Below are 24175 nucleotides of genomic sequence, written 5' to 3'. Positions count from 1 at the left end.
ATCGCTTAGAGCGTCCCTGAAGGGAACGCTTAAGATTTTCCTCGCGCTGTTTGTACGCGGGACATGAAGGGAGATCATGTGGTTTTCCCCCACAGTAGAGACACTTTTCGACATCTCTACCACAAGAATCATCCGTATGATTCCCACCGCATTTCCCACAGCGGGCTTTATTGCTACAGTGGGAGGCTGTGTGTCCCAATTGTTTGCAATTAGTACAGTTCATGACCCGCGGCACACAGAGGCGAACAGGTAGACGAACCTTGTCAAAGAGGAGGTAATTGGGCAGGGCAGAGCCGGCGAAGGTCACCCGATAAGAGTCTGAGTTGACGTATATTTTCTTGCCGTCAGCTGCGACTGATGCTGAATGCAAACGTTTGCATTCCAGTATCTTCACTGGCTTAAGCATGGGGTCTTTGAAACAGCCAGTCCCATATTTTAGCAGGTCCTCGCAATTCAAACTCGAATCGGAAACGACCCCACTGACTTCAACCCTGCTAGCTGGAATGTACACCCTGTACTCCCTCGTAAAGGGCTCGTAGCCAGCAATATCGTTTGCCTGAGTTGAACTGTTAACCACCACCCGAAGCTTATCAGGGCGAATTTTCGATATTTCTGTCACGGCCGAATACCGATCCGTCAGAACTCGAGAAATCTGCAACAGATTCAAACAGTTTTTTTTCTTTGGTCCGAAAGAAGATCACAAATGGCCCGGTGGCCGAGCTCGGATATACCTTGAGCCGGGGAGCCGATTTTATTTCGACGTCCATCTCACCTTGAGATGAACCGCCGTCAGGGAAAGTCATTTTTGCACGGGCCTATTGCCCAGTGCACGTTATTAAGACAACCAAGAAGGGGAAACGAAAACTAATACTTAGCTTGTGTAGGTAACGGTATCCAGACGGCTTACTAGAAGAACACCGCTTCACTTCACTGACCGGCTAACGGTACTCAGAAACAGAAACACAAAAGAAGGAAAAAATACTGAAACCTCAACTAGGCGTAGAGTGTGCAAATAACCTTGAACGCGGATTAACACTTTTTGTCGCTATAGAGTGTACGGACCGATGACAAAAGACTTCTATCTCGACTGAGTGCTCGATAACGAATGATTTCAATGGCCTTGAACCGTTATTGATTGAGACTACAATCGGCAGATGGTCGCTGCCGTGGGGATCAGGAATTACCTTCCACGTGCAATTTAACCGCAGCGATGTTGAGCAAAGGGACAAGTCTAAGGCGCTCGGGCGCGCTGGAGGAGCAGGAATCTGTGTCATTTCACCCGTGTTTAAAATTGTCAAATTGAAGTTATCGCAAAGATCCTGAATTAAGGAAGGCCGGTTATCATCATAGAGGCAACCCCATACTGTACCGTGAGAGTTAAAGTTTCCTAAAACTAGTCGCGGTGCTGGCAGGGATTCAAAGATGTCTTGTAGCCGTTGGTGCCCAACCGCGGTGTTGGGGGGAATATATATGGAAGCTATGCAAAGGCTTTTGCCTTTGGTTGTTACTTGACAAGCGACAACTTCAATACCTGTTATCGAGGGAAGGTTAATTCTGTAGAAGGAATAGCACTTTTTGATCCCTAAAAGCACTCCTCCATAGGGGGTGTCTCGATCCAGGCGAATAATATTAAAGTTGTGGAAGTTGAGATCTACGTCGGAAGTTAACCAAGTTTCACATAATGCAAATGCATCGCAAGTCAAATTATTTATTAAAATTTTGAAGGAATCGATTTTCGGGATGATACTTCTGCAATTCCACTGTAGAACAGTGATCAAATCCGTGACCTCGTTCGATGAGTTAGCTATCGAAAGATACAATCGCTGAGAGGAGGGGCCATTTAGCAATCAACTGCTTCAAAAATGTTCTCACTGTAGGGAGAAAAGCTAACATAAGACTTTTAATAGGATCAGTAATATTGAAAGTTTTTATTATCCAGTCCACTATGTCCGAGAGTTTTATAATTCCAGTGCTGTGATTACTCTCGAACTGAAACAAAGGAACACTTGGGATTTTTGATGTTCCTGGAAGTGCTGGGAACTCCTTCTCTGAGCTTAATCCTCCGAGACCAGGAGCTAATTGCTTCGGTTTGGTTGCAACACTTCCAATAGATGTCACTTTCGGAGCCCCGTCAAGGGACACCTTCTGGCCTTTACAAGGAACTTTACGAGAGGAAATGTTCCTCCTCTTCCTATAAATTCTAGGCACCCTAGTAGATGTTCCCTCTTGTGGGTTACCAGCCTCGCCCTCGTCAGGAGGCAAGTGAGTCATAGATGTTTGCTGAGGATGGTGGCGTAGCATTCTTTAACATTTCTGCGAAAGAATGTTTGGATCGTCCCGCAAGGGAACGTTTCAGTTTATCCCCGCGTAGTTTGTACGCGGGACATGCCGAGATATCATGCAGACTCTCCGCACAGTAAGGACACTTTTCGGCTTGCTTACTGCATGAATCATCTAGATGATCCTCCCCGCATTTTCCACAGCGGGCCTTATTGCTACAATGGGTGGCTGTGTGACCCAGTTGTTTACACTTTGTGCAATTCATGACCCGCGGCACAAACAGACACACAGGCAGACGAACGTTGTGCAAGAGGACGAAATTTGGCAAAGCGGTACCAGCGAAGGTCACCCGATAAGAGTTTGACTGGGGGTACGTTTTTGAACCATCCCCCGCAACTACTACTGAGTGCAAACGTTTGTACTCAAGTATTTTCACTGGCTGAAGTAAGCGGTCTCGAGCGTACTTCAGCAGATCCTCGCACGTCAAACTCTCATCGGTTACGACGCCTTCGGATTGTACTTTTACAGCTGGAATATACACGTTATAATCCCGCGTAAAGTGCTCACAGCAAGCAATATCGTTTGCCTGCTTTGAGTTGGCTAGCAACACCCTTATCTTATCTGAGCGGACCTTCGAAATTTCGGTCACAGCCGAGAACCGTTCCGTCAGGTCTCTAGAAATCTGAAGAAGATTCAGTGATTTAGTCTTGGGCCGAAAGAAGACCACAAATGAACCAGTTGAGAGTTCTGGATAGCATTTGGGCCGGGGGGAGCCTTAGAAGTTGAACCCGATTCAACTTCCATTTGACCGTCCGGAGAGGGAACCATAGAAAACGTCAACGCACGGGGTCAGCGCCCGCGCAGACGGAAGAAAGCAATAAATGTGTTACAAAAGACAAAAACCACTTAGCTTTAAATTGGTGTCCAACGACGAACCGATCCAGCTTATGCAGCTGGCTATTGTTTAATCCTCACACGCGAACAAAAGACTGAGGACCGAACCGAACTGGCAAAATAACCTTGAATGCGGATTAACACTATTCTTTATCGCCTCACACAGCACTACGGACTAGAAAAAACAACCTCTGTCTCGATGGAGAGCTCGAAAACGAATGATGTGCAACTCATTTGTGCTAAACCAGGGAGGACGCTTCAAAATCATTTTCACAATTTTATTCTGAATCCTTTGAAGCGTTTTCTTCCTAGTAGCACAACAACTTGCCCAGATTGGCACTGCATATAGCATTGCCGGTCTAAATATTTGTTTATAAATTTATAGTTTGTTCTTTAGGCAGAGCCTAGAATTCCTATTTATAAGAGGGTATAAACATTTTATATATTTGTTGCATTTTGCTAACGGTTAATAATTTTGTATATGTATTTGTCTCATGGCGCACTGCTCTTGTAGCGATCCTTGTTCAGGTGAACGAAAAGAAACAAAACGAAGAGACAAGCCTAAGAAAAATCGCTGAAACTTAAGGGAACGATGTAGTGTTTGTGAAGGAGGAAGATATAAGAAAGGCAAAAAAATCATTGATAAAATTCTATAACCGTAGCAGCTGCCTACCCGAGTAAATCTTAATTGACACAAACAACAGAGTTCCTTCAAAAGACCCTCAATACGATCTTTTTTTTTGAGGTCGCTAGCCGTGCATTGAAGAATGCCTAAAACTCTGAACTAGGCCCCGTCGAGACCAGTCCGTCATCTGTCCGTCTCGTCCTGTCGTGTCTGGGGCTTCCAGGTTACATGCATTCACCAGACGAGACTAGCTTATGTCAGCTTAATTGTGCACTGGTTTCGTAGAATCGAGGCGATCACCGAAATGATAGATCCTACGAGTGAATGCACTTGGCCCAGTCACCTGTCGAGCATTTGTATATTTGCGTGTGTGAATGTTTACGTGTTGAATGGGAAGTGTTGCATGTTGAGAAATGTGTGTTACCTGTAAATAATATGTTAATACAAATATGCATGATGTTAAAATAAGACATGTGTAATATGCTACTTACAGTTTGTTGTTCGTTCCTACTTATCTGATTCAATTGAGTACGAAAGTATATCTCAATTTTTCTAAAACCTGGCGACGTCTGATGGCAGCGAATAGTCATTGTTGACAGCAATGTTGCCCTTTTATGTTAAATTATCTCGGAGAAGTCATCAAAGGAATATGACGCATGAGATCGAAAATAAATAAAATAAAATAAAGAGTAGAGTTAGTACTGTTATTGAATATTAATTGAACAACACATGTACCATGCAATAAAACTACTTGGAATCGTCCAAATGCCAAAACATGATATATATTTACCATTAACGACAATTAACTCCGTTAGAAGATACTCATGCTATGCTGGACGGGAATGAATGATTGACGTGCATCGGTAAATCAATCGTACCTTCATTTATCCAATCCGAATGAATCGAATCGAATGCACGAATTGAACACCAGTAAAAAGTGACCAACGAATCCCAAGAAGGATCACCCACTATTCCATCATATAAGCCAGTTCTGCATCCATTCCCTGGTCCACATGTCACAAATACTCAGACGCCCACATACACAGATAGACACACGGCTAGCACACAATTGTACACTAGTACCAAAAACTACAATTATTACAACACAACGCAACTAATAGGGTTCTACTGTTATTTTTTTTTAATGCGCCTGTGCACGTTGCCGAGGTCGACCGATAAATCGACACACAATGACTTCCACTGCGAGCCGTGCTCACAAAGACTGCCGTTAAGCTGTTGAACAATGTCTGCAAACACAGCCCACAGAAAAAGTCAATCCACGGCGACCCGCCAATCGGCCACGCCAGTGTGCACAGGCTCTTAGTTGACTGTTAGTTTGGGCTGGTGCAGAGTATGAAAAAACACAAAACATAAAAAAGGCCCATAAGCCCTCTCGGTCTCCTCGATGCACCACTATCGAGGCGCAATGCAATAACCATCCTAAAGCAGGTGTCTGTTCAAATCTGCTTGAAGATGTTTGCAATACCGTCAAACCCGTCAACCTAGGAGAGGGAGAGTTCCTTCAAAAGACCCTCAATACGATCTGTACCAAATTTCACAACAATTAAATGGAATCCATCTACACACCGAAATATGGTGTTATATGAGGTCTACCGAACCACAGTGATGGTGTTTTCATCGGTTGATTCCATTTCAGTGGGGGGTAATTTGGACTATGACAACTTTCCGTTGGCTAGGAATACTAAATGGTTTCACACTATATTTATTAAGACGATATCATAAATGGCGAAACGGTAATTCTGGAAGCACTAACCTATACATACCCGAGTAGACGACGACGGCCGATTATTGAAATGTCATGTCACGTGCACTAGTGTCGTTTTTGATTGAGAACCTAGACATTAATCCAGGTTAGTTGATTCAAATAAACGTTTTTAATGAAACTGAGTTGGGTTCTCGCAAAACAGCGGTGGTGTGAGCGAACCCGAAATATATTTCAGGATGGAATCCAGTTCGGTTTTCAGTTTAGTGGTGCATAACCTAGGTTCGAAACTGGTTTCAAACAAACGGTTTGACAGCAGTTAGGACCGAAACTGAGTTAGTTTATGCCTCAAGCAAAAACGACATAGGGACCATCCATAAATGACGTAGCATGTTTCGAATGATTTTTAGCACCCCCTCCCCCATCGTAGCATTTCGTCACATTCCTCTAAATACCCCCCTAATAATTACGAATCTTGACGGCAACTCTTCCCCCCTTGTCACCGCAATTTTTTTAAAAAAATGAAAAACGATGTTAATTATTCCCCTTTAAAAAAGCTGCGTAGCATGACATGACCCCCTACCTCCCTGTCGTCACACATCATCACAAAATACAAAACTCCTCCCTCCCACATATAATGCTACGTCATTTATGGATGGTCCCATAAGAGGGTGCGAAATGGCGCTTAAATCCGACAATACGAGGAATGGAACTATAGTATACGTATACACGTTGTGGAAGAAAAACGAAAGTAAGACTACTACTTAGCCAACGAAATTCCAAGTAAAAATTGTAATCGAGATCACTAGAGATGATTAAACTCATGGAGGGAAAATCAAATTTTAATCGAAAGTAAAAAGTTAAGAAAACACATTCCACTCATCACGATAACAAAATCTTGCGAGCCTTGTTTCTCCCTCTCCCTTACATTTTTTTTGAAGGAGGAGTGAGATGTGGGGTACCTCCTTCAGTGTGTATCTCACATTGTACCGCTTGGCTAGATGTCAACACGGATCCAAGGTAAATACTTATATACACCTCGCACAAGGAGCGCGCATGATAACATCAGAGTAGGCCTCCGCGATCACTGGGTGGAGAGTTGGTCTTTTGCCAGCAGACAGTCAACGAGGTAAGTTGTACGCTGTTCGGTTCCGCGTTGGGTGATTCTCGGTCAGCTAAATGTAAATTCCACAGTTGGCAACGATTCTTTTTTGCGTCGGACGCCCGACATGCTGCCAACACCATCTCGTCAACAACCCGAGCGAATCCGAAGATGAAAAAGTCGGGTCGGATCGGATCGGTCTAGTGCGGATAGACCTCTAATCGTGAGTTCTCCCCCCCCCCCTTCGTATGAGTTGCTTACCATATGTGAGTAACACACACATCACGCAATTGCCTCTGTGCAAGGATAGATGTATCAATACGATGCGCCGTAGCAGTAATAATGATATATGTATACAAAATTCGAGTGTGCTCGAGATTATTCGAGAATCGCCTAACCAGCGCAACCAGACGTGCATTTAAGTCATGTTTAATTGATTTCATTAATTTTATTGATTTCATTAATTTAATTGATTTTATTATTTTTGTTATTTTATTGACATCGTTGATTTCATTGTTTTCTTTAATTTCAATTTAAACATTTTGACATTAACATCAATTTGTATGCTCTAGACAACTTTGCCAAATCAAACATATCTACATTTCATGGTTCAGCATTGAAACAAACATCAATTGTTTCCTTATAGTACATTTTTGGTGTAGATCCGGTCTGATCGGCATTTCTGCCCTAAGCCAAAAATGCGTGCCCCCTCAACCCAAATTTTAAACTAGGACGAATTAGCGCATGGGCGCCATTTAAACACCTTTTTCAATATAAAGAATGTCATTTGGTATCATTATTATTATCATTGGTTCTTTCATTCTTACCTTTCCGTTTCCTTAATTTACCTTTACGCTAATATTCTCCGCCTTTTTTATCACCATTCCTTGTTCTTTTGAGAGTATGGATGCTATTTTAGATTTTAGATTTCGCCTTCTTTCTCTGTAAGGTACGAATGGATTAGCACATTTGATATTACCTTAATCCCCGGTTATGTCGGCGTTCTCTGCCTGTCATGGGTCAGTTGATACTTTCCCTTCGTTCTTTCTTCTTTCTTAGTCCTTTTTTGTTAGTAAGCTCATTGTGTCCACGATTTCATGGGTTATTTTTTCTTATCTTTTGTACGGTACCCTTTTTTGTTTGTTTCAGTGCATTCAGGAGTCTCCGGCGTTAGTGCACTTGTATATTTCTTTTCCTTTGTTTTTGCTTATATTCATAGGTGCCAGTATTATGTGTACATATGGTTGTAGATTCTCGATCAGCGATATACTGAGAGCTATCATCTTTTTGTTCACTCTTGATAATCTTATGCATGAGTTTTTGCACATCATTAAGCTTTAGTAAATCTTGTCCCCTTCTCCAGAGAAGAAAAAAAAATAACTAAAACGATACAGAAAGGAAAAAGGTGAGTGTTACGAATAAATAAATTTATGTTGGCCACTCAGAATGGTTCAACGGACATGAAACAGGAACATGGTTAGTTATATTTTGTGATAAATACACTGCGTTTAAATATATTATATTATAGTTTAGTGACCCACATTGTTGGCGAATTGTAACTATGTAAACTGAACCGATTTTAATGACGTACATGTTTCCATTTCTAAGTCTTCGATTGATCCCTGATAGTAATTGCAATCGGCTCAGGCTCTTTTGTGCGTCATGCATTCGCTGACTCACAATCGAATTGTGCCTCGACCAACCTGACACAACGCGCCCATTCCCCTTACTGAGCAAAAGGGCAGGGCATTGAAACAAACATCAATCGTTGAACTATTAACAACTGCTCAGAACAGATAACCCTCCGAGCTCTCGATCGAAGCAGTTAGTTTTCTGGTGCCGTGCATAAAGTGAATAAGAATAAATATTGTCAGTGAAGGTCAACCATTGTTTGAGGCAGTCTTTGTTCGCCGGTGCCCAGGCTGGTGAAGTGAATACCAGAATAGCCGGAATCGCCGCTATATAAGCTAAGTATTTTTTTTTTAATTCACTTTCCCCGATCGGTCTCTACTTCTTCCCTTTCCTCTGAATATAAGTTTCATCTCTCGTTTACACCACGTGTTATCCTCGTGCCTAAATGGCCGAGGGCGAAATAATATTGGATGGGAATGATATTCCCATGGATTTACCGGATAAACCCGAAATTACACCCTCCCCTGATTCCCCCAGTCCTCCCCGTATTAAAACATACTCAGCCAGTTCAAATGGACCCTGGGTGGTGTATTTCCGGCCCAACACGAAATCGCCCAATATTCTAGAAATATCACGGGAGCTGACTGCTAACTACCCGTCCGTATCTCAGATAACACGTGTTCGAGCTAATAAGATACGCGTTATTGTAAATGACCTCGACCAGGCAAACCAGATTGCTCGCAGCGAGCGTTTTACGAAGCAATTCAAAGTGTATGTGCCTTGTAGGGTTGTGGAGATCGATGGGGTCGTCGCCGAACCTGTTGAAGTACGGGGTTGGCTGCTTTAAGGACCCTTCACTTCAAAAGGTGAAGATTCTGGAATGCAAGCAATTGTATTCCGCAAAAACTGAAGATGATAAGACAACTTATTCTCCGTCAGACTCGATTCGGGTGACTTTCTCCGGATCTGCTCTTCCCAACAATGTCCTCCTGGATAAGGTTCGCCTACCTGTTCGCCTGTTTGTACCGCGGGTAATGAACTGCAGCAATTGCAAGCAACTGGGCCACACAGTCACTTATTGTGGCAATAAAAAACGGTGCGGCAAATGCGAGGGAGAGCATGAGGATGATGCTTGCGGTGGAGAAACTGAGAAGTGTAATTACTGCGGGGGCCCTCCGCATGCTTTTAAGTCATGCCCGGCGTACAAGCAGCGCGGGGATAAAATTAAGCGCTCCCTTAAGAATCGCTCGAGGCACTCTTATGCAGAAATGCTAAAGAATGCTTCGCCATCTGTCCCTTCCGAAAATTCCATTGCTCTTTTGGCTGGCGTTGAGCAAGAATCTGACGACCCACAAGAGGGAACATCATTGGTTAACCCAGGGGAATCCAGGAAGAGGAGAAATCTAGCCTACCCTACATTGCCTCGTAAGGGTGCCAAGGTGTCGTCCACTAAGAGTGCGCCAACTACAATCAATAAATCCAACGGAAGTGATGCACAAAAGCCGAAGCAATTTGCTCCAGGACTTGGAAATATTAATTCTAACAAGGAGTACCCACCACTTCCAGGGACACCAAAAACCCCAAGTGTCACCTTTTTCACACAGATACTCAGTCCAGTAGCGGACTAATGAAATTTTCTGACATAGTGGACTTAATTTTCACAGCTTTCAATGTTACTGGTCCTCTTAAAAGCCTTCTGATACGTTTTCTCCCTATAGTGCAAACATTTTTGAAGCAGTTGACTACTAAATGGCCCCTCCTTGCAGCGATTGTAGTCATCGAACGAGGTCACCGATTCGATCACTGTTCTACAGTGGAACAGCAGAAGTATCCTCCCGAAAAACGATTCCTTTAAATTTTTACTAAATAGTTTAAAATGTGATGCTTTCGCATTATGTGAAACTTGGTTAACTTCCGATATAAATCTCAACTTCCACGACTTTAATATAATTAGTCTGGATCGAGAAAACCCCTGGGGATCAAAAAGTGCTATTCTTTCAACCGAATTAACCTCCCTTCGACACCAGGCATTGAAATTGTCGCTTGTCAAGTTTTAATCAAAGGTTTGCATTGCTTCCATCTACATTCCTCCTAGAGCCTCGGTAGGGCACCGAACGCTTTGTAATATCACGGAATCTTTACCGGCACCGCGGCTAGTTCTGGGAGACATTAACTCGCACGGTACGGTATGGGGCTGTCTTCATGATGATAATAGATCAACATTAATCCAAGATCTTTGCGATAATTTCAATGTGACCATCTTAAACACGGGAAAAATGACGCGGATTCCTACACCACCAGCACGCGCAAGCGCGTTGGATTTATCGCTTTGCTCGACATCGCTGCAGTTAGATTGCATGTGGAAGGTGATCCCTGATCCCCACGGTAGCGGTCATTTGCCTATCGTGATTTCAATTGCTAACGGTTCAAGACCATCGAAAACAATCAATGTCTCGTATGACCTCACACGGAACATTGATTGGAAGAGTTACGCGACCGCGATATCCGTTAAAATCGAATCCACTCAAGAACTTCCTCCGGAGGAAGAGTACAGGTTTTTGTCTGGCTTGATTCTCGACAGTGCGAATCAAGCTCAGACTAAACCAGTACCCAACGCGAATACCCATGGACGGTCTCCCACCCTGTGGTGGGATAAAGAGTGCTCAGAGCTGTACGCGGAAAAGTCCACTGCATATAAGGCCTTCCGGGAAGACGGGTTACCCGCTAGCTATCAACAGTACGCGTCGTTAGAAAGGCGAATGAAGAGTCTAATGAAAGCCAAAAACGCAGTTATTGGCGCCGGTTCGTTGACGGGTTAACGAGAGAAACAGCGATGAGCACTCTTTGGGGTACGGCTCGACGTATGCGTAACCGTAATAGTACCAACGAGAACGTGGAATATTCAAACCGTTGGATATTCGCTTTCGCCAAGAAGATCTGTCCGGACTCTGTCCCGGTACAGAAAACGTGCCGCGCCGCGTCTCTTCACGATACCGCGAACGAAATACCGTTTTCGATGGTGGAGTTCTCAGTTGCTCTCTTATCATGCAACAATAACGCCCCAGGGTTAGACAGAATCAAATTCAACTTGCTGAAGAATCTGCCTGACACTGCAAAAAGGCGCTTGTTGAATTTTTTAACAAGTTTCTTGAGGGTAACATTGTCCCTTATGAATGGAGGTAAGTGAAGGTCATCGCCATCCAAAAACCAGGAAAACCAGCCTCCGACCACAACTCGTATCGGCCGATTGCAATGCTGTCATGTATTCGGAAGTTGTTCGAGAAAATGATCTTGTTTCGCCTCGACAATTGGGTTGAAGCAAATGGCTTACTGTCCGATACACAATTTGGCTTCCGCAAAGGCAAAGGGACGAACGATTGCCTTGTGTTGCTTTCTACAGAAATCCAAATGGCCTATGCTAACAAAGAGCAGATGGCATCAGCCTTCTTGGATATTAAGGGGGCTTTTGATTCAGTTTCTATCAATATTCTGTCAGAGAAGCTGCACCAGCATGGTCTTTCACCAATTTTAAATAACTTTTTGCTAAACTTGTTGTCTGAAAAGCACATGCACTTTTCGCATGGCGATGTAACAACATTGCGATTTAGCTACATGGGTCTTCCCCAGGGCTCATGTCTAAGTCCCCTACTCTACAATTTTTACGTGAATGACATTGACGATTGTCTTGCCAATTCATGCACGCTAAGGCAACTTGCAGACGACGGGGTGGTCTCTGTTACTGGGCCCAAAGCTGCAGACTTGCAAGGACCATTACAAGATACCTTGGACAATTTGTCTGCTTGGGCTCTTCAGCTGGGTATTGAGTTCTCCACGGAGAAAACTGAGTTGGTCGTTTTTTTTTCTAGGAAGCGTGAGCCGGCGCATCTCTAGCTTCTGTTAATGGGTGCAATGATCAACCAGGTTTCCACATTTAAATATCTCGGGGTCTGGTTCGACTCTAAAGGTACCTGGGGATGTCAAATTAAGTATCTGCAGAGGCGACGCGTGGTTCCACCGACAACCTGTTCAATATATCACGAGGGCCCTCAAAACGTCACGAAATAAGCTGCTGATCAGAAACGTCTCTAGTTCGATTCCATTACTTTTCTGATCATATGCTTATTTCGTCGTCGATTCCATCCAACATCTAACAAATAGGACCAATGAAATTGTGGCAGGAAAATTCGCCGGATCTGAGCAAAACAAATTGGTTGTGAAAACCCATCAATGAATTGTTCAACAAAAGTCTTGTAGAATGCTCAGTTTACCGTAGAACAAGATAACATCAGTAGACATATTTTCAGTATGTAAATGCAAAAAAACAAACAATTTCTTTGAAGCAAAAGTAGACGGTTCATTATTATCGTTAAACCAACTAAATACATACGCGCTTACTAGTATGTCCCAAGGGCAGAAACATTTTGCTAAGCTACCCAAGAAAACAAGCGTACAACCGACAGCTATGAACGTATGACGCAATGTGTTTAAAAATTATAAAGCGCTCTCGTTTTGCACACAGCTCCAACGCCCATGTGGACATCGCAACAATGCACGCTAGTTCAATATTTGATTTGAACCGGTGCAAAAGAGAATATAAAAAGCATTCACCCATGACACTCACCCTGCTATTCCATCCATCGCTCCATCCAGAGTATGCGGTGAGAGTACGTGCAAGTTTCTGATTGAACCGGTCATGGGAAAGCAGAAAATCTGTGAATTCTACTCGCTGGAGACGCTGAGTTGGTTTATGGTTCAGATCAAATCTAGAGCTTCTATTCAAAATGACACATCTACAATGAGTGACTCTTTGTTTTCTTTCTTTTTCGATTTTTAACGATGTAACTGTATCACTTATCACGTATTTCACAGTACAGATCGAAAGCTAGTGGTTTTGGCTAGGATATTATGCAAAGAGTTGAGGGATAAATGTTAAAGCGACCTAATTACATATTAACAGAAGAGAAAGTAAAGAGTCACTCATTGTAGGTACATCGTTTTGAAAAAAAATGCTCTAGAAATTGTAATAACTTCAAGTTTTGGATATTATTACTTTCATTTAAAATAGTTATCGTGCTACTGTTAACTCAAAATGGGTTTCGAGTCGGCTGATCTTGGCAACCTGTTCAATGAACAGGTTGAACGTACCGACGCGTCGCCTCTGAGTATCTGAAACAGAAATGCCAACAAAGGATCAACTTTCTCCGAACAATTACTGGAACATGGTGGGGTGCCCACCCAGGAGATCTGATCAGGTTATACCAAACAACGATATTGCCGGTGATGGAGTACGGGTGTTTCTGTTTCCGCTCCGCTGCGAACATACACTTCATTAAACTGGAGAGAATCCAGTATCGTTGCTTACGCATTGCCTTGGGTTGCATGCACTTGACCCATACGATGAGTCTCGAAGTGCTGGCGGGCGTTCTTTCGCTAAAAAATCGATTTTGAGAACTCTCATATCGATTGCTCATCCGATGCGACATTCTGGACCCGTTGGCGATTGAAAACTTCGAGAGGCTCGTCGAGCTTAATTCTCAAACCCGATTTATGGCCTTGTACTTCGACTACATGGCACAGAGCATTAATCCTTCTTCATATACTCCCAACCGTGTTCGTTTCCTAGATACTTCTGATTCTACTGTATTCTTCGACACATCCATGAAGGAAGAGATTTGTGGAATCCCGGACCATATGCGCCCGCAAGTGATCCCCAATATATTTTATAATAAATTCCGAGAAGTCGACTGCGACAAAATGTTTTACACTGACGGATCAAATCTCGATGGGTCCACTGGCTTCGGTATATTCAGTAATACTATCACCGCTTCATTCAAGCTCAATGATCCTGCTTCAGTTTACGTCGCAGAGTTAGCTGCAATTCAGTACACCCTTGGGATCAACGACACTCTGCCCACAGATCACTTCTTCATCATTTCGGACAGCCTCAGCTCTATCGAGGCTCTTCGTTCGATGAAGCCCAAAAAGAAATTCCCATATTTCCTGGGGAAGACACGCGAGTCCTTGTGTACGTTATCTGAAAAATCTTATCTGATTACCTTTGTTTGGGTCCCCTCTCATTGCTCTATCCCGGGCAATGAAAAGGCCGACTCATTAGCAAAGGTGGGCGCATTAAATGGTGACATATACGAAAGACCAATCTGCTTCAACGAATTTTTTAGTATTTGTCGTTAGAGGACACTCAACAGCTGGCAAACCTCGTGGAGCAATGGTGTCGCATTATGTGAAACTTGGTTAACTTCCGATATAAATCTCAACTTCCACGACTTTAATATAATTCGTCTGGATCGAGAAAAAGTGGATCTTTCAACCGAATTAACCTCCCTTCGACACCAGGCATTGAAATTGTCGCTTGTTAAGTTTTAGTCAAAGGTAAAGACCTTTGCATTGCTTCCATCTACATTCCTCCTAGAGCCTCGGTAGGGCACCGAACGCTTTGTAATATCACGGAATCTTTACCGGCACCGCGGCTAGTTCTGGGAGACATTAACTCGCACGGTACGGTATGGGGCTGTCTTCATGATGATAATAGATCAACATTAATCCAAGATCTTTGCGATAATTTCAACATGACCATCTTAAACACGGGAGAAATGACGCGGATTCCTACACCACCAGCACGCGCAAGCGCGTTGGATTTATCGCTTTGCTCGACATCGCTGCAGTTAGATTGCATGTGGAAGGTGATCCCTGATCCCCACGGTAACGATCATTTGCCTATCGTGATTTCAATTGCTAACGGTTCAAGACCATCGGAAACATTCAATGTCTCGTATGACCTCACACGGATTGGAAGAGTTACGCGACCGCGATATCCGTTAAAATCGAATCCACTCAAGAACTTCCTCCGGAGGAAGAGTACAGGTATTTGGCTGGCTTGATTCTCGACAGTGCGAATCAAGCTCAGACTAAACCAGTACCCAGCGCGAATATCCATGGACGGTCTCCCACCCTGTGGTGGGATAAAGAGTGCTCAGAGCTGTACGCGGAAAAGTCCACTGCATATAAGGCCTTCCGGGAAGACGGGTTACCCGCTAGCTATCAACAGTACGCGTCGTTAGAAAGGCGAATGAAAAGTCTAATGAAAGCCAAAAAACGCAGTTATTGGCGCCGGTTCGTTGACGGGTTAACGAGAGAAACAGCGATGAGCACTCTTTGGGGTACGGCTCGACGTATGCGTAACCGTAATAGTACCAACGAGAACGTGGAATATTCAAACCGTTGGATATTTGCTTTCGCCAAGAAGATCTGTCCGGATTCTGTCCCGGTACAGAAAACGTGTCGCGCCGCGTCTCCTCACGATACCGCGAACGAAACACCGTTTTCGATGGTGGAGTTCTCACTTGCTCTCTTATCATGCAACAATAACGCCCCAGGGTTAGACAGAATCAAATTTAACTTGCTGAAGAATCTGCCTGACACTGCAAAAAGGCGCTTGTTGAATTTATTTAACAAGTTTCTTGAGGGTAACATTGTCCCTTATGAATGGAGGCAAGTGAAGGTCATCGCCATCCAAAAACCAGGAAAACCAGCCTCCGACCACAACTCGTATCGGCCGATTGCAATGCTGTCCTGTATTCGGAAGTTGTTCGAGAAAATGATCTTGTTTCGCCTCGACAATTGGGTTGAAGCAAATGGCTTACTGTCAGATACACAATTTGGCTTCCGCAAAGGCAAAGGGACGAACGATTGCCTTGTGTTGCTTTTTACAGAAATCCAAATGGCCTATGCTAACAAAGAGCAGATGGCATCAGTCTTCTTGGGTATTAAGGGGGCTTTTGACTCAGTTTCTATTAACATTCTGTCAGAGAAGCTGCACCAACATGGTCTTTCGCCAATTTTAAATAACTTTTTGCTAAACCTGTTGTCTGAAAAGCACATGCACTTTTCGCATGGCGATTTAACAACATTGCGATTTAGCTACATGGGTCTTCCCCAGGGCTCATGTCTAAGTCCCCTACTCTACAATTTTTACGTGAATGACATTGACGATTGTCTTGCCAATTCATGCACGCTAAGTCAACTTGCGGACGACGGCGTGGTCTCTGTTACTGGGCCCAAAGCTGCCGACTTGCAAGGACCATTACAAGATACCTTGGACAATTTGTCTGCTTGGGCTCTTCAGCTGGGTATTGAGTTCTCCACGGAGAAAACTGAGTTGGTCGTTTTTTTTTCTAGGAAGCGTGAGCCGGCGCATCTCTAGCTTCTGTTAATGGGTGCAATGATCAACCAGGTTTCCACATTTAAATATCTCGGGGTCTGGTTCGACTCTAAAGGTACCTGGGGATGTCACATTAGGTATCTGAAACAGAAATGCCAACAAAGGATCAATTTTCTCCGAACAATAACTGGAACATGGTAGGGTGCTCACCTAGGAGACCTGATCAGGTTGTACCAAACAACGATATTGTCTGTGATGGAGTACGGGTGTTTCTGTTTCCGCTCCGCTGCGAACATACACTTCATCAAACTGGAGAGAATCCAGTATCGTTGCTTGCGCATTTCCTTGGGTTGCATGCACTCGACCCATACGATGAGTCTCGAAGTGCTGGCGGGCGTTCTTCCGCTAAAAAATCGATTTTGGGAGATTGCTCATCCGATGCGACATTCTGAACCCGTTGGTGATTGAAAACTTCGAGAGGCTCGTCGAGCTTAATTCTCAAACCCGATTTATGGCCTTGTACTTCGACTATATGCCACAGAGCATTAATCCTTCTTCATATACTCCCAACCGTGTTCGTTTCCTAGATACTTCTGATTCTACTGTATTCTTCGACACATCCATGAAGGAAGAGATTCGTGGAATCCCGGACCATATGCGCCCGCAAGTGATCCCCAATCTATTTTATAATGAATTCCGAGAAGTCGACTGCGACAAAATGTTTTACACTGGCGGATTAAATCTCGATGGGTACTCTGGCTTCGGTATATTCAGTAATACTATCACCGCTTCATTCAAGCTCAATGATCCTGCTTCAGTTTACGTCGCAGAGTTAGTTGCAATTCAGTACACCCTTGGGATCATCGACACTCTGCCCACAGATCACTTCTTCATCATTTCGGACAGCCTCAGCTCTATCGAGGCTCTTCGTTCGATGAAGCCCAAAAAGCAATTCCCATATTTCCTGGGGAAGATACGCGAGTCCTTGTGTACGTTATCTGAAAAATCTTATCTGATTACCTTTGTTTGGGTCCCCTCTCATTGCTCTATCCCGGGCAATGAAAAGGTCGACTCATTAGCAAATGGTGACATATACGAAAGGCCAATCTGCTTCAACGAATTTTTTAGTATTTGTCTTCAGAGGACACTCAACAGCTGGCAAACCTCGTGGAGCAATGGTGAACTTGGACGATGGCTACATTCCATTATCCCAAAGGTATCAACGAAGCCTTGGTTCAGAGGGATGGATGTGGGTCGAGATTTCGTACGTGTAATGTCCCGACTTATGTCCAACCAGTACACCTTGGATGCGCATTTGCGGCGTATTGGGCTTGCGGAGAGTAGTCTGTGCGCCTGTGGCGAGGGCTATCACGACATCGAGCACGTTGTCTGGGTATGCGCCGCGTATTTGGACGCCAGGTCTCAGTTAAAGGATTCCCTTCGGGCCCGAGGTAGACCACCCAATGTCCCAGTCCGAGATATGCTGGCAAATCGTGATTTCCCCTATATGTCCCTTATTTATACTTTCATTAAAACGATAAATATCCCAATTTAGCCCCTCTCTTTTTATTTCTCGTTTTTAGAAGTTTCCTCCTGCCGTGTGGAACCGATCAGCTCCAGACTGCCACTATGTAACCGCCGTCGCCCTTACCACTACGGAAACTGAACCGAGAGCGACTCGAGGTCCGATGACTTTTGAAGGATTCCCCGCGGGTTCGAAGAATACCATCCGCCAATCCGACCTACTAGACTGAGGCGCTAATTGGTTTCGCTGATCTCCCGTTTGTCCGAAAGTTGCAAGTTTTGCTCTTCTCTCCCAGTCACCATCTACGCATTCTCTCCCCTGTCCTTGATACAACTGCTTCTACACCGATTTTGGAAATAATCCCCCCTCTGAATATCTTGACCAAGCATAAGTCTCCGACAAAAAATCAGATTTGTATTCCGTATTCCTAGTTTTAAGATACTTGTAATTTTACCTCTTTGTTAAAACTATTGTCCACCATCTTGTAAATAGAATTGTATCCCTAGTTTTAAAACACCGGTGAAATTTTTCATAAATATTTGTTCCCCCTTTTGTGTACCAAACTATATTGTTAGTTTTAAGATAACTGTAAATATTTCCTAAAACCTATTACTATTGAATTCCTTGTTTTAAAATTTTTCATTAAAAATTTTTTTTGTCCCCTCTCTTGTATATAGAATCTTATTTCTAGTCTCAAGATAGCTGTAAAATTTTTCTCTTTCATAAAAAAAATATTTCAGCATTGTAACCTCCTAGTTTTAAAATATCCAAAATGTAAAAACAAAAGAATTTGGCACCGCCAAGCTAACGCATTTGTGCCTATCAAATAAACGAAATGAATAAAAAAAACTGCTCAGACCAGCCATTTCGATATTACCGCATTGACTCTGAACAACTAATTGAGCCAAATGGATGGGACAACCATGTTTTGGCATATTTTTTTTGATATTTTCTGAACAAACCCGGTAATCTTATTTGTACAGTGTGATTCATTGGTGATAGAGAATACAATCCAACGGATAACTCATTTTCGTAAAAATTCCACATGGGACTCTTATGCGTTTATGGGCAGTATAGACGTAGAAAGGTATAATACTGAAACATTACGTGATCGGGAGAGGCATGATTTCATTGTTGACGATGTTTTCACAGGTTACAGGCAGGGGAGGAGCTCTCTAATCTTCCAACAATTATATCACATGATTTGGTATTCTTGCGCCCTTAATTCCGTCAATACTATTTTTCATTGGACTGACTGCTCCTAAATACATTATCAAGGGGCCGTTCATATATAATACCGCGTATTGACAGTTGAGGAAGAGCCATAAATTACCGAGAAAAAAAATGAATTTAAAACATACCGCTATAAGCATAACTGTCCCATATGTTATGAGATTCCATATACACTTGGGACAATTATGTGTAGAGCGACAGTGTACTAGTGGAGCTTGGATAGTAGAACCAACAACAATTCGGGTAATTGTCAGGTTTAGAGACTTCAGTGATAAAGATCCATTTTCAATGAGGTTTTTTGCTAAAAGTTTCGTGTGGTGGGTACCTGAATTAACCGAATCCGGGAGCGGAAATGTGAAATTGTCAGTGCTCAAACAAGTGAGCTTATACAGCGGAGCAAGGGTGATGTGGCTTGGCCGCATACTCGAGACGCTGGACGTGTAATTGATTAACCCTTTGCTGGAATCGCAAACACTCCTGTGATCCTCTCGTTTGCCCGTTTTGCTCAAACATAAGGGCTATATCCCCTCGTCAGACTTCAAGTATGCGGGCAGGCCGCATCACACTAGCTCCGATGTGTAAGCTCACTTGTTGAAAAAACTAATATTGTTAAGATTGCTATTATTAGGTTATATTATTGACCTGAAAACAATTTGAACTACCAGGTTCTGGTTAACACCAATAAAATTGCAAATTATAAATTAAGCACACATTTTTTCTTCAGTTTATCAAACTATGGTTAAAAATTTTACATTTCTGCTCTCGGATTCGGTTTATTTATGAAATACACCACCCTTTTGGCAAAAAAAAACTCATTAAATTGGACCTCTTTTACAAGTCTCAAAATTAAACAATTACCTGGACCTGTCCAGGAAATGAATGGCTTCCTATTTGTTTACGACTTCTATTTGAAGGAACGGAGAACGCTTAATCAGGTCGAATTAGTGGTAATATTCATACTTACATATGCAATAAAAATATTCGTTAAATTATAGCTGATTGTATTTGCTCAATAATTACAGAAAACTCGAACGGTACAAACTACCATCCTAAAAAAAAATGATATTAGTAACTGCAATTCCAAGTATTCTAAGGCTTACATTTTGTACTCCTAAAAGCCGCTCTCATTTGTTCATACAGATGAAACTACTTCCTTCCGTATTATATTTAATCAAGCTTCTTGAAAACCCAAATACTGCTTATTGATAATTTCTGATATCAAAACAATTCGACATAAATAAAAATCAAGTCCAAAAATACAATGTTCACATAAATATATCATCAATCAAGAGTGCGAATTCAAATGATCCTTTAGTGACGATTGTAAATAAACTGAGTTATTAAATAAATTTTATGAATATTCAATTATTGAGCTGCCATTGAGTTCTTGTCGACCGGTCTCACGAACACAGTGCAGTTTCCTGGTTGAAAACAATCCCATTGACTTTTGCCGCTTTGTTTATGCAAATGATTTCACTCACACTACTTGGGGGTTTGTTTTCCTCCAGCTGTCATATGTAAAACTGTCAGTCAATTTAAACGTTTCAAATCGCTTTCGTAAAGTACACGCAGAAAAATCAGGCCTTTTTGAACCAACAAAACGTTTTGTTGAATCTATAGATTTGAAACAGTCATTCGGCACGTTTTAGATTCAACAAAACGTTTTGTTGATTCAAAAGGCCTGATTCTTCTGCGTGTAAAACGTGGAGAATGACTGTTTCAAACTGAAATGGGCGTTTTTCAAAAGCATGTATTTGGTTTAGTTCAGCAAATACTTCTGTTTACATTTTAAATAGAAATATTGTTGAATTAAAATAAAATTTGTTAGATCTAACTGATCCCTTTGTTAAAAACCAACAGAATCTTTCAAATTTCAACTAAATTTGAGTTGTTCTCTCCTTTGTTTGATACAAAAGATTTGTTTTTGTTCCTTCAAAGTTATCTTAAAATACTACTTAATATAATTAATACTAAATACTTAAATGCTGTAGCTTAACGAGGCCGATAATTCATTTTTTTATATTACATGTCACATGTTAGTGGGGGAAGGGAAAGCCGTATTTAGGGGCGGCTTGCTCCCCTCTTATGTAAGTAAAGGAGAAAGGTAGGAAGTGGGATACATATTGTGTAATTGACATCGTCGTTTGCTGATTGATCATTGTGGCGGATATGCACACTTTGTTGTAGTGTTGTAGTTTCCAGCCTGTAATCGCAGGGGCGAGGGGAGGGTCGATATTTCGGATAATTATTGGCACTCTATATCATCTGCATGTGCGGTATGTCATGATGTTCTGGATAGACGGTTATCAAGAAGAGTATGCACCGAAGACTCGTGAAGCAATGCCATATTGTAGATACAGGGATAGGTTGGTGAGATTCTACTGTGAATGAGAGAGGGTAAAATGTATTAAACTTGGACATCAATGGTTTTCAAAAAGATATAGATAAGAAAAATATAGGGGTGGTCACGGCTTGCCAGGACGTCCCGGACTGGCACATAGGGTGATCTTTCAGCAAGCCCTATACGACGGAGATGCGCGTCAAACGAGTAATGGTTGGACATGATCCTTGACATCGTACGAATAAAGTCCCGGTTCACATCCAACCCCTTAAACCAAGCATTCGTTGATACCTTCGGGATAATGGAATGTAGCCACCGTCCCAGATGCCCATTGCTCCATGAGGTTTGCCAACTATCGAGCGTCCTCTGACGAGAGATACTGAAAAATTCGTTGAAGCAAATTGGTCTTTCGTAAGTGTCGCCTTCTAATGCGCCCACCTTGGCTAAAGAGTCCTTCTCATTGCCCGCAATAGAACAATGTGACGGGACCCAAACCAAGGTAATCTGGTAAGATTTTTCAGATAAAGCACTCAGATATTCCCGTATTTTCCCCAGGAAATACGGTGAGTGCTTTCCAGGCTTCGCCGCACGGATGGCCTCAATGGAGCTGAGACTATCCGAAACGATGAAGTAATGGTCTGAGGGCAGGGTGTCAATGATCCCGAGAGTATACTGAATTGCAGCTAATTCTGCGACGTAAATTGAAGCAGGATCATTGAGTTTGAATGAGGCAGCAAGATTTTCGTTGAAGATACCGAAGCCTGTGGACCCGTCGAGAATTTATCCGTCAGTGTAGAACATTTTGGCGCAGTCGACTTGATGGTATTTGTTATAGAAAATATTTGAGACCACTTGTGGGCGAATATGATCCGGAATTCCACAAATCTCTTCCTTCATGGATGTATCGAAAAATACAGTTGGATCAGAAGTATCTAAGAGATGAGCACGGTTGACGTTATACGTAGATGAATTGATGTTCTGTGCCATGTAATCGAAGTACAAGGACATGAATCGGGTCTGAGAATTAAGCTCGACAAGCCTTTCGCAATTTGCAATCACCAATGGGTTTCAAAATATCGCATCGAGTGAGCAATCGATATGAGAGGTCCCAAAATCGATTTTTCAGCGGAAGAACGCCCGCCAGCACTTCGAGACTCATCGTATGGGTCGAGTGCATGCAACCCAAGGCAATACGCAAGCAACGATACTGGATTCGCTCCAGTTTGATGAAGTGTATGTTCGCAGCGGAGCGAAAGCAGAAACATCCGTACTCCAACACTGATAATATCGTTGTTTGGTACAACCTGATTAGGTCTCCTGGATGGGCACCCCACCATGTTCCAGTTATTGTACGGAAAAAGTTGATCCTTTGTTGGCACTTCTGATTCAGATACCTAATGTGACATCCCCAGGTACCTTTAGAGTCGAACCATACCCCGAGATATTTGAATGTTGAAGCCTGAGCAATAGTTTGATCCATTAATTGAAGCTGTAGTTGCGCTGGTTCACGCTTTCTAAAAATACGACTAGCTCAGTTTTCTCCGTGGAGAACTCGATACCCAGTTGGAGGGCCCATGCAGACAAATTGTCCAAGGTATCTTGCAGTGGTCCTTGCAAGTCGACGGCTTTAGGACCTGTAATAGAGACCACACCGTCATCTGCAAGCTGCCTTAGCGTGCAGGAATTGACAAGACATTCGTCAATGTCATTCACGTAAAAATTGTAGAGGAGGGTGCTTAGACATGAGCCCTGGGGAAGGCAGAGTCTGGCAGATTCTTCAATAAGTTGAATTTGATTCTATCTGGCCCCGGGGCTTTATTGTTACATGATAAGAGAGCAAGTGAGAACTCCACCATCGTAAACGGTGTTTCGTTCGCGGTATTGTAAGGCGACGCGGCGCGGTAGATTTTCTGTGCCGGGGCGGAATCCGGACAAACCTTCTTGGCGAAATCGAATATCCAACGGTTTGAATATTCCACGCTCTCATTAGTACTGTTTCGGTTTCGCATACGTCGGGCCGTGCCCCAAAGAGTGCTCATCGATGTTTCTCTTGTTAACCCGTCGACAAACCGGCGCCAGTAACTGCGTTTCTTATCTTTCATTAAATTTTTCATTCGCTTTTCTAATATCGCGTACACTCGATAACTAGCAACTAACCCGTCGTTCCGGAAGGTTTTATACGCGGCAGCTTTCTCCGCGTACACGTCTGAGCACTCTTTGTCCCACCACGGGTTGGGAGAACGTTTTTGGGTGTTCACGTCGGGTACTCGTTTCGTCTGAGTTTGAATCGCGCTATCGAGAATCGAGTTGGACAAAAACTTATATTCTTCCTCCGGGGGAAGTACCTGTGTTGAATCGATAGTTTTGGATATCTCAGCAGCGTAGCTCTTCCAATCAATGTTTCGTGTGAGGTCATAGGGAACATTGATTGGTGTCGATGGTCTTGAACCAGTGGTGATTGCAATTACAATTGGTAAGTGGTCACTACCGTGGGGATCAGATATTACCTTCCACTTGCAATCTAACCGTAGTGATGTCGAGCATAAAGATATGTCTTTAATAACCTTGTTTTATAATTAAACTATATGATTTATTACTATTTGGTTTTCTCACTCGACTTCAATAAATTTAACACTAGGAA

The 24175-nt window shown here is 42.9% G+C and overlaps 1 protein-coding gene across 3 annotated transcripts in view; it reads right to left on the bottom strand.

Annotated features, from left to right (window-relative positions):
• Nucleotides 1-20629, bottom strand: part of LOC131688993 (cytokine receptor-like) — an 860358-nt gene extending 839729 nt beyond the window's left edge. For all 3 annotated transcript variants that reach the window (XM_058973707.1, XM_058973708.1, XM_058973706.1), the window contains exons 1-2: nucleotides 20294-20629; nucleotides 20158-20242 (exon numbers count right to left, since the gene is read on the bottom strand). The gene's annotated coding sequence lies outside the window, so the exon portion shown is untranslated. The remainder of the gene's footprint in view (nucleotides 1-20157; nucleotides 20243-20293) is intronic.
• Nucleotides 20630-24175: the final 3546 nt, after the last annotated feature.

The sequence above is a fragment of the Topomyia yanbarensis genome, chromosome 3 (genome assembly GCF_030247195.1).
Source record: "Topomyia yanbarensis strain Yona2022 chromosome 3, ASM3024719v1, whole genome shotgun sequence".
Lineage (NCBI taxonomy): Eukaryota > Metazoa > Arthropoda > Insecta > Diptera > Culicidae > Topomyia > Topomyia yanbarensis.
This window is presented reverse-complemented; position numbering and strand designations above follow the sequence as displayed.